The 11,099-nt window shown below is 57.4% G+C and overlaps 3 non-coding genes across 3 annotated transcripts; 2 read left to right on the top strand and 1 right to left on the bottom strand.

Annotated features, from left to right (window-relative positions):
- Window positions 1-1,572: 1,572 nt before the first annotated feature.
- Window positions 1,573-1,764, bottom strand: LOC139053436 (U2 spliceosomal RNA). Its single transcript, XR_011510482.1, has one exon. It is a non-coding gene; the product is annotated as a U2 spliceosomal RNA (small nuclear RNA).
- A 5,819-nt stretch (window positions 1,765-7,583) lies between these two features.
- On the top strand, window positions 7,584-9,398 carry LOC139053446 (small subunit ribosomal RNA). The gene has a single exon (XR_011510492.1). It is a non-coding gene; the product is annotated as a small subunit ribosomal RNA (ribosomal RNA).
- Window positions 9,399-10,635: 1,237 nt separating this feature from the next.
- LOC139053426 (5.8S ribosomal RNA) lies at window positions 10,636-10,788 on the top strand. The gene has a single exon (XR_011510472.1). It is a non-coding gene; the product is annotated as a 5.8S ribosomal RNA (ribosomal RNA).
- The last annotated feature ends 311 nt before the right edge of the window (window positions 10,789-11,099 follow it).

Genomic DNA, 11,099 nt, shown 5'->3' with positions numbered 1-11,099 from the left:
AGAACGCGTCTAGCACAACCGATCGCGGTTGCGATAACCCATCGTTGGTAGCGAAAAAAAGAAAGAAAGAAAAAAAAAACACCTACCCGCAGCTTGTTAGCAGTAACCGTAAATGTGGTTCTAAATATAGGTTCGCTGGTCACTGAAACTTTCTCATAACGCACACCACTGTAGTCCAAAAAGAACAAAGCACGCACAATGGATATGATACAGCCGTCACCGCATGATTTCGCGTTTTCCTTATTGCATTACTTTCGTGGGCATGCGCGCTAGGGCCACGCAGGCCAGGAGGCAAGGGGAAAAATAAATAAGAAATGATACGCGATCCTCAGCATTGACTTGGCTGATGTGGCACTCGCATTTATGTTCTTTACCTTAGGCGAGCGCAACGCGCCAACTGAACTCCAATTTCCCATAACGGAAATTCGTATTTGGCCATTTGGTTGTATTTTTGGCTGATGTTCGCGTTTTTCGCCCGAGCATGCGCTTCACTGCGCCGCTCGTTGCCCCTTCAATGCGGCTTCACTGCCCTGCAGGCGTGTTCTGCGTCAAGCCGAACCACCAGGCAAAAAGCCTGGGCGCCGCCATCTTGTTGAGAGCGGCGCCGGGGACACAATCGCGCCTAGCTCATTGAGTTTTCCCCCAAAACTGAACGAAATAGCCTTATTTAAATGAGAAAGATGCCGCGAGTGCCGCAACGAAGGACCTTAAGGATTACCGAAGGGTAACTGAGGGCGACGCGACGAGCTTTGGAAAGAAGAATGATGGGTGTAGCGCTACGGGGGATAAGAATAGAGCAGATTCGGGGGGTGAGCGAACAAACGCGAGCTAATGACACCTTAGTTTAAACCAAGAAAAAGAAATGGGCGTGCGCAGGGCATGCAATGTGGGGGGAAGATCATCAATTAAGGGTTACCGACTGAATTCCAAGAGAAGGGAAGCGTAGCACGGGGTGGCGGAAATTTAGGAGGGCAGATTAGATTAGGAAGGGCGCAGGCACTAGACGGCGACCGTGACCGGGCTTACACGTGACCGGGGTGCTTGGAGAATAATGGGAGAGGTCTTTGCCCTGCAGTGGTCGTAGCCAGCAGGATGATGATGACGAAAAGGTAGCAACAGGTATTCATAACATACAGGTTGGAAAGCTGAGGCACCTCTGAACCCTTGAATATATTTCGCCACACTTGGCCATACGACAAGTTTGTTTTCGAGGCGCTCGGTCCCACTGCAGCGAAAATGTTGCCGGAAATCGGGCACTCCATTTTTGTTTCATAGGGAACCTTTCTTCCACTAGGGCAGCGGATTTGCGCAGGGCGAGCTTGCTGTCGTTTACGGATCAAAGCGATAGTGAACTCCAAAATGCAGTGTTGGCTTTGAGTGGGACTTACATTGATTGCAAAACCCACGGCTAATCACCCTTCCCCCCCCCCCCCCCCCCAAGTGGCTCATTACAGCAGACAATCGTTCAGAAACACCGGCATCGTTGCGTATAGTATGGGAATGGTGCGTGTCACGTGAGTGCTCGCTTCGAGCTTGTGTTCTTCATTTTGATTGAATGAAGTCTCACCTAAGTGAGCGGGGGCCGATCCCGGAGGTAGTGCAATACCGGGCCGACCTGCGGCGGAGGTGAAGCAGGCTTCAAGCACTCCGCCAACTTCCAAAAATAGGTTTAATATCGTGGGTCCATATAGAACCCGTATCAGATATTAAGCTGATAAGAACAGATACTACACTTTGATCTTAGCCAAAAGGCCGAGAAGCGATGTCTTTCACTTCACTCCATTGTACCACTGCCTTGTGGGTGCCCTGGCGACATTGGTAACCTCAGCAACAGCGTGGGCAATCTTATAAAACCCAGCCCGTCTAGAGACTCTATGCTCTCTATCTCGCGAATCAACTCGCGACGCCTCAGTCTTTCACTGTTAACGAAACGCCGTCGCGTAGAAACGAGACCCGAGCGCAAGCTTGTTCGCAAGGCAAAACCAACGAAGGCAACCTCGTAGAAAACGGAACAGGCGAGCGGAAAACACGCGCAAGGGGAATGCTTACTTCCGTCTGAATGCGACCGCTCAAGGCGGCTTTCTTTGAGGCCTTCGTTTCAAGCCCGTGCGCAAGTGTAATACACTACGCGCATTTCCCTCATTTCCTTTTATTTACCGCAAGGCCCACTGAAAGTTTTCATACGGCACAGGCCGGGACGGATTGCAACGTGTCGATTCGACCGCTAGAATTAGGTAGCGCGCCTCATGTACGAATGAAAGAGAATGAAAAAAAAAAAATAAATAAATATAGAAAAGGCTGCGCACTCCTTCCAACCGGAAACATAGAGGGCAGGAAGATCGCCATGTGGAGCACAGGTGTTGTTAAAAAAGAAAGAAAGAAAGAAAGAAATAGCGCTACCCCATCATCTTTACCGTGTGCGTGTATACACACACACGCACACATATGCACGCGCACGCACGCGCGCGCGCGCACGCACACACACACACACACACACACACACACACACACACACATACGCACACATGCTAGCATAGCTTAAGCACAGCTGGAAAGCTCAGCCTTGCGCAAGAAAAAAGGACCACGCCCTTTCGCAAGCCCCTTTGAAACTTTTAAATGAGAAACATGTGTACAGCGAGGTCGTTCGAAACTGGCGCGAAAACGCATCCGCGCCATCTGTGTGCGGAACTAGGAAAACCTACGGCCTTCGCCATACAGAAAGAAAGGTAGATGGCGCGAGCTAACGCTCCGTTGCATACTAAGAACGAGAGCTAGTGAATAATGGCAGAAACGTCTTGGGAAGAGAGAAAAAAACAACAACAACAAAAAAAAAGAAAGACACGCAAGTTGTTGGCTCGCGCAAGCATTCTATTTTACAGCGAGTAAAGAGCATAGCAACTTCTCACAAGAGCAGCAAGAAAGACAAGAAGAACGTGAGAGAGGGGGAGAAACAGGCGCGTTTCTTTGGAATGCAGAGCATGCTGCACACACTATGAAGTGCCAAAGAGACGGGGAAAGCAGATGGCGCGATTGTGTATGTCCTCAAAGCTTGAAAACAATTTCTAAACTACAAGGTGTGCCGAAGTCCGCCTACTCTCATCAGGTTGCTCCCGCCTCCAATTGCATTTAAATTAAAATTACAGTCGCCTCAGAGGCAGAGAGAGAGAGAGAGAGAGAGAAAATGTGTACACTTGCTTCGCGCAGCTGCACCCGTTCAAATTTTACAGCAACAAGAGCACTCCCGCAGGCACAAAGTCCGCTGCCGCGTCCGCCGGGGCGGAATGCACTCGCTTCCGTAAATTGTCGTGCGGCAGACTGCTGCATCGTAGCACACCTGAAACCGCGCAGACGTCAGCGATCGCCGCGAGATCGCTGCGAGCGCTAAAGTCCGAAACCACGTCCGCCGGGGCGGCGGGAGCTCGATACCCCTTCACGAAACTTCTGCGTGTACACCGCCGCACGGCCACGGCGGAGTCGCTGGCATCCTGCGCGCAGTTGCATTGCGTCGCGCCGGGAATCGTTGAAGCCCCACGCAGACGTCGGCGTCGGCCCCGACCTGGCTGCGAGCGCTCGAAGAGACCAAGTCCGAAGCCACGTGAGCCGGGGCGGTGTGAGCGCGACTAAGTCCGAGACGACGTCAGCCGGGGCGGCGTGAGCGAGACCAAGTCCGAGACTACGTCAGCCGGGGCGGCGTGAGCGAGACCAAGTCCGAGACTACGTCAGCCGGGGCGTCGACTAAGTCCGAGACGACGTCAGCCGGGGCGTCGAGCACGCCGCGGTCGCTTTTCCCACTCTTACTCGAAAAATGGCGAAGGGGCCGCGCTAGCGTGCCTTGAATCGGTGAGCGGCGGTACCGCGGCGATCGCGAGAGCTCAAATCGGCCGTGCCAAGGCCAAATATTGGCGCTCGGCTCGGCGCAGTACGCCGCCTTGTCGCACGAGTACGGCCCCGTGGAGGTCTGGTCACTTATCGCTGCTCTTATAAGGGGCCGTACCGCCCTGGCCGACGTTGTACCGTAGTGCCGTTTTCGGCTTGCGCGTGTTCGTGGTGGTGTCCGCGCACCGCTCCGCACTCGAGAATCGTGCCCACGACGACGCGAGCGCTCGGAAGAGACGCAAGTCCGAAACCACGTGAGCCGGGGCGGTGTGAGCGCGACTAAGTCCGAGACGACGTCAGCCGGGGCGGCGTGAGCGAGACTAAGTCCGAGACTACGTCAGCCGGGGCGTCGACCAAGTCCGAGACGACGTCAGCCGGGGCGTCGAGCACGCCGCGCGCGCTTTTCCCACTCTTACTCGAAAAATGGCGAAGGGGCCGCGCTAGCGTGCCTTGAATCGGTGAGCGGCGGTACCGCGGCGATCGCGAGAGCTCAAATCGGCCGTGCCAAAGCCAAATATTGGCGCTCGGCTCGGCGCAGTACGCCGCCTTGTCGCACGAGTACGGCCCCGTGGAGGTCTGGTCACTTATCGCTGCTCTTATAAGGGGCCGTACCGCCCTGGCCGACGTTGTACCGTAGTGCCGTTTTCGGCTTGCGCGTGTTCGTGGTGGTGTCCGCGCACCGCTCCGCACTCGAGAATCGTGCCCACGACGACGCGAGCGCTCGGAAGAGACGAAAGTCCGAAACCACGTGAGCCGGGGCGGTGTGAGCGCGACTAAGTCCGAGACGACGTCAGCCGGGGCGGCGTGAGCGAGACTAAGTCCGAGACTACGTCAGCCGGGGCGTCGACCAAGTCCGAGACGACGTCAGCCGGGGCGTCGAGCACGCCGCGCGCGCTTTTCCCACTCTTACTCGAAAAATGGCGAAGGGGCCGCGCTAGCGTGCCTTGAATCGGTGAGCGGCGGTACCGCGGCGATCGCGAGAGCTCAAATCGGCCGTGCCAAAGCCAAATATTGGCGCTCGGCTCGGCGCAGTACGCCGCCTTGTCGCACGAGTACGGCCCCGTGGAGGTCTGGTCACTTATCGCTGCTCTTATAAGGGGCCGTACCGCCCTGGCCGACGTTGTACCGTAGTGCCGTTTTCGGCTTGCGCGTGTTCGTGGTGGTGTCCGCGCACCGCTCCGCACTCGAGAATCGTGCCCACGACGACGCGAGCGCTCGGAAGAGACGAAAGTCCGAAACCACGTGAGCCGGGGCGGTGTGAGCGCGACTAAGTCCGAGACGACGTCAGCCGGGGCGGCGTGAGCGAGACTAAGTCCGAGACTACGTCAGCCGGGGCGACGAGCACGCCGCGCGCGCTTTTCGCACTCTTACTCGAAAAATGGCGAAGGGGCCGCGCTAGCGTGCCTTGAATCGGTGAGCGGCGGTACCGCGGCGATCGCGAGAGCTCAAATCGGCCGTGCCAAAGCCAAATATTGGCGCTCGGCTCGGCGCAGTACGCCGCCTTGTCGCACGAGTACGGCCCCGTGGAGGTCTGGTCACTTATCGCTGCTCTTATAAGGGGCCGTACCGCCCTGGCCGACGTTGTACCGTAGTGCCGTTTTCGGCTTGCGCGTGTTCGTGGTGGTGTCCGCGCACCGCTCCGCACTCGAGAATCGTGCCCACGACGACGCGAGCGCTCGGAAGAGACGAAAGTCCGAAACCACGTGAGCCGGGGCGGTGTGAGCGCGACTAAGTCCGAGACGACGTCAGCCGGGGCGGCGTGAGCGAGACTAAGTCCGAGACTACGTCAGCCGGGGCGACGAGCACGCCGCGCGCGCTTTTCGCACTCTTACTCGAAAAATGGCGAAGGGGCCGCGCTAGCGTGCCTTGAATCGGTGAGCGGCGGTACCGCGGCGATCGCGAGAGCTCAAATCGGCCGTGCCAAGGCCAAATATTGGCGCTCGGCTCGGCGCAGTACGCCGCCTTGTCGCACGAGTACGGCCCCGTGGAGATCTGGTCACTTATCGCTGCTCATATAAGGGGGCCGTACCGCCCTGGCCGACGTTGTACCGTAGTGCCATTTTCGGCTTGCGCGTGTTCGTGGTGGTGTCCGCGCACCGCTCCGCACTCGAGAATCGTGCCCACGACGACGCGAGCGCTCGGAAGAGACGGAAGTCCGAAACCACGTGAGCCGGGGCGGTGTGAGCGCGACTAAGTCCGAGACGACGTCAGCCGGGGCGGCGTGAGCGAGACTAAGTCCGAGACTACGTCAGCCGGGGCGACGAGCACGCCGCGCGCGCTTTTCGCACTCTTACTCGAAAAATGGCGAAGGGGCCGCGCTAGCGTGCCTTGAATCGGTGAGCGGCGGTACCGCGGCGATCGCGAGAGCTCAAATCGGCCGTGCCAAGGCCAAATATTGGCGCTCGGCTCGGCGCAGTACGCCGCCTTGTCGCACGAGTACGGCCCCGTGGAGATCTGGTCACTTATCGCTGCTCATATAAGGGGGCCGTACCGCCCTGGCCGACGTTGTACCGTAGTGCCGTTTTCGGCTTGCGCGTGTTCGTGGTGGTGTCCGCGCACCGCTCCGCACTCGAGAATCGTGCCCACGACGACGCGAGCGCTCGGAAGAGACAGAAGTCCGAAACCACCTGAGCCGGGCCGCGGCGGGAGCTCGACGCCCGTCACGCAACTTTGGCGTACAAGCCACCGCACGGCCGCGACTGAGTCGTCGCCACCGTCCGGCTGGCTGCACTATAGCACGCCGGGAACCGGGAAAGAACCGCGCAGAGGTCGTCGTTTTGCCGCGGCGTTGGCGCGAGCGCGCGAAGAGACAAAGTCCGAAACGGCGTCAGCCGGGGTGTCGAGCACGCCGCCCGCGCCGGTCGCACTCGTGCTCGGAAACGGCGAAAGGGCCGCGCTAGCGTGCGGCCCCGTAGGGGCACAGAAAGGCGATTGTTCTGGAAACCGCGCTGTCCATAGGCGAGAGATTGCCGTTCGCGCATTCGGTCGACGCGCTGCGCTTTCACGACTTCGGCATTGCGCTGCCGACGTAAGCTTTCCATCTCGCTCGCGGCGCTGCGAGGCGGCACGATTTTCGCCAAACGCTCGTCGAAAGTGGCACGAGTACGGCCCCATGGAGATTTGGGAACTTATCGCTGCTATTATATGGGGGTCCCAGAGAGCAGTCGCCCCCAAAAGCGACCTGGGTGTTTGATATGCGGCGGGCTTCGTGCCCGTCAAGCGTGTCCCCGGTATCGCTCCCGTGGATCCCACAGCTGACGTCTGCAGCCTCATCCGCTTGATGCGTTAGGGGCTGGTTGTCGGACGACGCTTTCTCCACGATATCGAGTTGTGTTCCGCATCGTCCTCGGACGAGTCAAATGCGAAAGCGCCGAAGGCGCGGGCGTGACCCGTCGCCTGGCGGCTTTGCCGTCTCGGCTACGTTGCAAGTGTCGGTCGGTCCACCTGTGCTGCGGGCTCAAGAGAAACCGCAAGCCGTGATCGAGTCGACACAACCAGTCTATCGAGAATGTTGCGTGCTTCTTGCCGCGTGGCGATACCCGGCCCTTCGGGGAGGGCGCCGTAGCGAGCTCGAACGCCGTCGTCTCGGACTGTGCAAAGTGCTACTCTTTGCAAGAACGAAGCGTGCTGGGGCGCCTGAAGGTGGCCTCGGCATCGCAAAAACGGCGTCCGGCCTGCTTGACAGGCGGGACGCGCAGTTGAACGATTACCTGGTTGATCCTGCCAGTAATCATATGCTTGTCTCAAAGATTAAGCCATGCATGTCTAAGTACATGCCGAAATAAGGCGAAACCGCGAATGGCTCATTAAATCAGTTATGGTTCCTTAGATCGTTTCTTCCTACTTGGATAACTGTGGCAATTCTAGAGCTAATACATGCAGTGAGCCTGAAGCCCTTTGGGCGACGGGTGCTTTTATTAGACCAAGATCGATCGGGTTTCGGCCCGTATTGTGTGGTGACTCTGGATAACTTTGTGCTGATCGCATGGCCACGAGCCGGCGACGTTTCTTTCAAGTGTCTGCCTTATCAACTTTCGATGGTAGGTTACTTGCTTACCATGGTTGTTACGGGTAACGGAGAATCAGGGTTCGATTCCGGAGAGGGAGCCTGAGAAACGGCTACCACATCCAAGGAAGGCAGCAGGCGCGCAAATTACCCACTCCCGGCACGGGGAGGTAGTGACGAAAAATAACAATACGGGACTCTTTTGAGGCCCCGTAATTGAAATGAGTACACTCTAAATCCTTTAACGAGGATCAATTGGAGGGCAAGTCTGGTGCCAGCAGCCGCGGTAATTCCAGCTCCAATAGCGTATACTAAAGCTGCTGCGGTTAAAAAGCTCGTAGTTGGATCTCAGTTCCAGACGAGTAGTGCATCTACCCGATGCGACGGCTCGGACTGAACATCATGCCGGTCCTTTCTTGGTGCACTTCATTGTGTGCCTCGAGAAGGCCGGTGCTTTTACTTTGAAAAAATTAGAGTGCTCAACGCAGGCGAGTCGCCTGAATAAACTTGCATGGAATAATAGAACAAGACCTCGTTTCTGTTCTGTTGGTTTTTGGAATACGAGGTAATGATTAAGAGGGACAGACGGGGGCATTCGTATTGCGGCGCTAGAGGTGAAATTCTTGGACCGTCGCAAGACGAACTACTGCGAAAGCATTTGCCAAGAATGTTTTCTTTGATCAAGAACGAAAGTCAGAGGTTCGAAGGCGATCAGATACCGCCCTAGTTCTGACCATAAACGATGCCAACCAGCGATCCGCCTGAGTTACTCAAATGACTCGGCGGGCAGCTTCCGGGAAACCAAAGTGTTTGGGTTCCGGGGGAAGTATGGTTGCAAAGCTGAAACTTAAAGGAATTGACGGAAGGGCACCACCAGGAGTGGAGCCTGCGGCTTAATTTGACTCAACACGGGAAAACTTACCCGGCCCGGACACTGGGAGGATTGACAGATTGAGAGCTCTTTCTTGATTCGGTGGATGGTGGTGCATGGCCGTTCTTAGTTGGTGGAGCGATTTGTCTGGTTAATTCCGATAACGAACGAGACTCTAGCCTATTAAATAGGTGCGGGGTTCCCAGCACCTTACAACCTTCTTAGAGGGACAAGCGGCTCCTAGCCGCACGAAACAGAGCAATAACAGGTCTGTGATGCCCTTAGATGTCCGGGGCCGCACGCGCGCTACACTGAAGGAAGCAGCGTGTCTTTATCCCTGTCTGAAAAGACTGGGTAACCCGTGGAACTTCTTTCGTGATTGGGATAGGGGCTTGCAATTGTTCCCCTTGAACGAGGAATTCCCAGTAAGCGCGAGTCATAAGCTCGCGTTGATTACGTCCCTGCCCTTTGTACACACCGCCCGTCGCTACTACCGATTGAATGATTTAGTGAGGTCTTCGGACCGATGTCCGGCGCGGCCTTTCGGTTGCGCCGGTCTGTTGGAAAGATGACCAAACTTGATCATTTAGAGGAAGTAAAAGTCGTAACAAGGTTTCCGTAGGTGAACCTGCGGAAGGATCATTACCGGATTGTTCGAGGGTGACGAGCGCCATTGTTTCTACCCCGTGTGGGTGAAGCAGCTCGCTGCGCCCGACGCTTTCCGCCGCTGGCCCCGCTTGGACGCGGGGACGGCTATACCCGAACATGCCGGGGATTGCCCGAATTTCGAAGGGCGCCCCGTGCCAAATTTGTTGCGCCCAGTGGACGCCGGCTGCAACCTTGGACGGTTGGCTTGGCCGCGCCCGCGGGTAGAAACGGCGTAACGCACACTGTTGGGTGGGCTTTCTGAAGTCCGCCTCGGCACTCTTGCGCGGAATGGGAGTAAGACGACCCGACCTGCTGCTCTTGCCCAGTACGAGGGGAACGGCGAAGCGTGCGGTCGGTCAAGGAACTGACGGTCGAGAGCTAATGCCGCTGCCGCTTAGTACACACGGAACCGTGGTGCGAGCGCTCTCCCGTCCTCCGCGGCAAACGCTGCCGAGTCTGAAAAGGCTGGCGGCTGCCGGTCGCTTCCTGCGGCGAGTGTGGAGTAACGACCCGACTTTGTTGCTGCCCAAGTACTAAAGGAACGGTGCGGCGCTCGGTCGGTCATGGAACCGGCGGTATTGAGGGTGCGGCTGCCAAGTACGGAAGGAACCGTGGCCTAAAGCACTCTCCCGTCCTCCGCGGCAAATTCCACCGCGCCCGAAAGGGCCGGAGGCTGCCGGTCGGCTCCCGCTCGTGACGCGCGAGGTGTCGAGTTCGCGGTTCAATGCGACGACGTCTGCAGGCTATTTGCCCGCCGCCGAGGGAAAGGCGGCGTTGCTGCGAAGTACCGAAGGAAACGCGGCTTTGCTACGTCGGAAGCGTTCTGCGGTTTGCGGACTTGTGCGCTTTGGGAAGGCGCCGCACGTCGAAAGAGGAAGTACGGACAGACGAGGGACTGTAATCCCGTATTCGAACGCACTTGCGGCCAGGCCCTTGCTGGCTTCGTCTTCCGCCTCAAGTAGACTTGTTGTGGCTCCGGCGCAGAGAGCCGTCCCTGGCACTGGCCGAGTGGCTTTGGAGAGCTGCGCGAGTACGCGCGCGCCAAGCTCTTGTCTTTCGTCTCGAGTAGGCTGTTGGATCAGCAGCGGTCATGCGGAAACGCGTGACCGCCGAACGAAAGAGCGAAACAGGAGTAGCGCACGCCGAAAGGCGCTCTTCGAAACCACACACAGGGAGACGCCACGTGCCTGAAACACTGGTTGTACTGTACTGAATTGAACAAACTATTTTTCACGACTCTAAGCGGTGGATCACTCGGTTCTCGGGTCGATGAAGAACGCAGCCAGCTGCGAGACTTGGTGTGAATTGCAGGACACACTGAGCACTGATTCTTTGAACGCACATTGCGGCCTTGGGTCTTCCCTTGGCTTCGTCTGTCTGAGGGTCGGATCACATATCAAGAGAGCCTTCGGCGCACAGGGAACGTGCGTCCGTCGACTCGTTTTGACCGCGTCGGCATCATGGACAGTACGTTGAGCGCTGAAGCCACGCGCCAGCAACCTCACGAGAAGGAGACGGTGGCGAGCCGTCGTGCCAAATCTTCGAAGAGACGGAAACGAGGCATTACTACTGCAGCGTGACGAGTGCGCGCCTCTGGCAAGACCGCCGCAGGATGGAGTCGGATACCTGCAGGGAAAGAGCGGTCCAAGCTCGAGGCGCGAACGTCTGTTGCCTTGTAGCGCGCACCTTTGCGAGAGA

The sequence above is a fragment of the Dermacentor albipictus genome, unplaced genomic scaffold (assembly GCF_038994185.2).
Source record: "Dermacentor albipictus isolate Rhodes 1998 colony unplaced genomic scaffold, USDA_Dalb.pri_finalv2 scaffold_125, whole genome shotgun sequence".
Taxonomy (NCBI): Eukaryota; Metazoa; Arthropoda; class Arachnida; order Ixodida; family Ixodidae; genus Dermacentor; species Dermacentor albipictus.
Note: the sequence above shows the minus strand (reverse complement) of the source record. Positions and strands in the feature narration are given on the sequence as shown.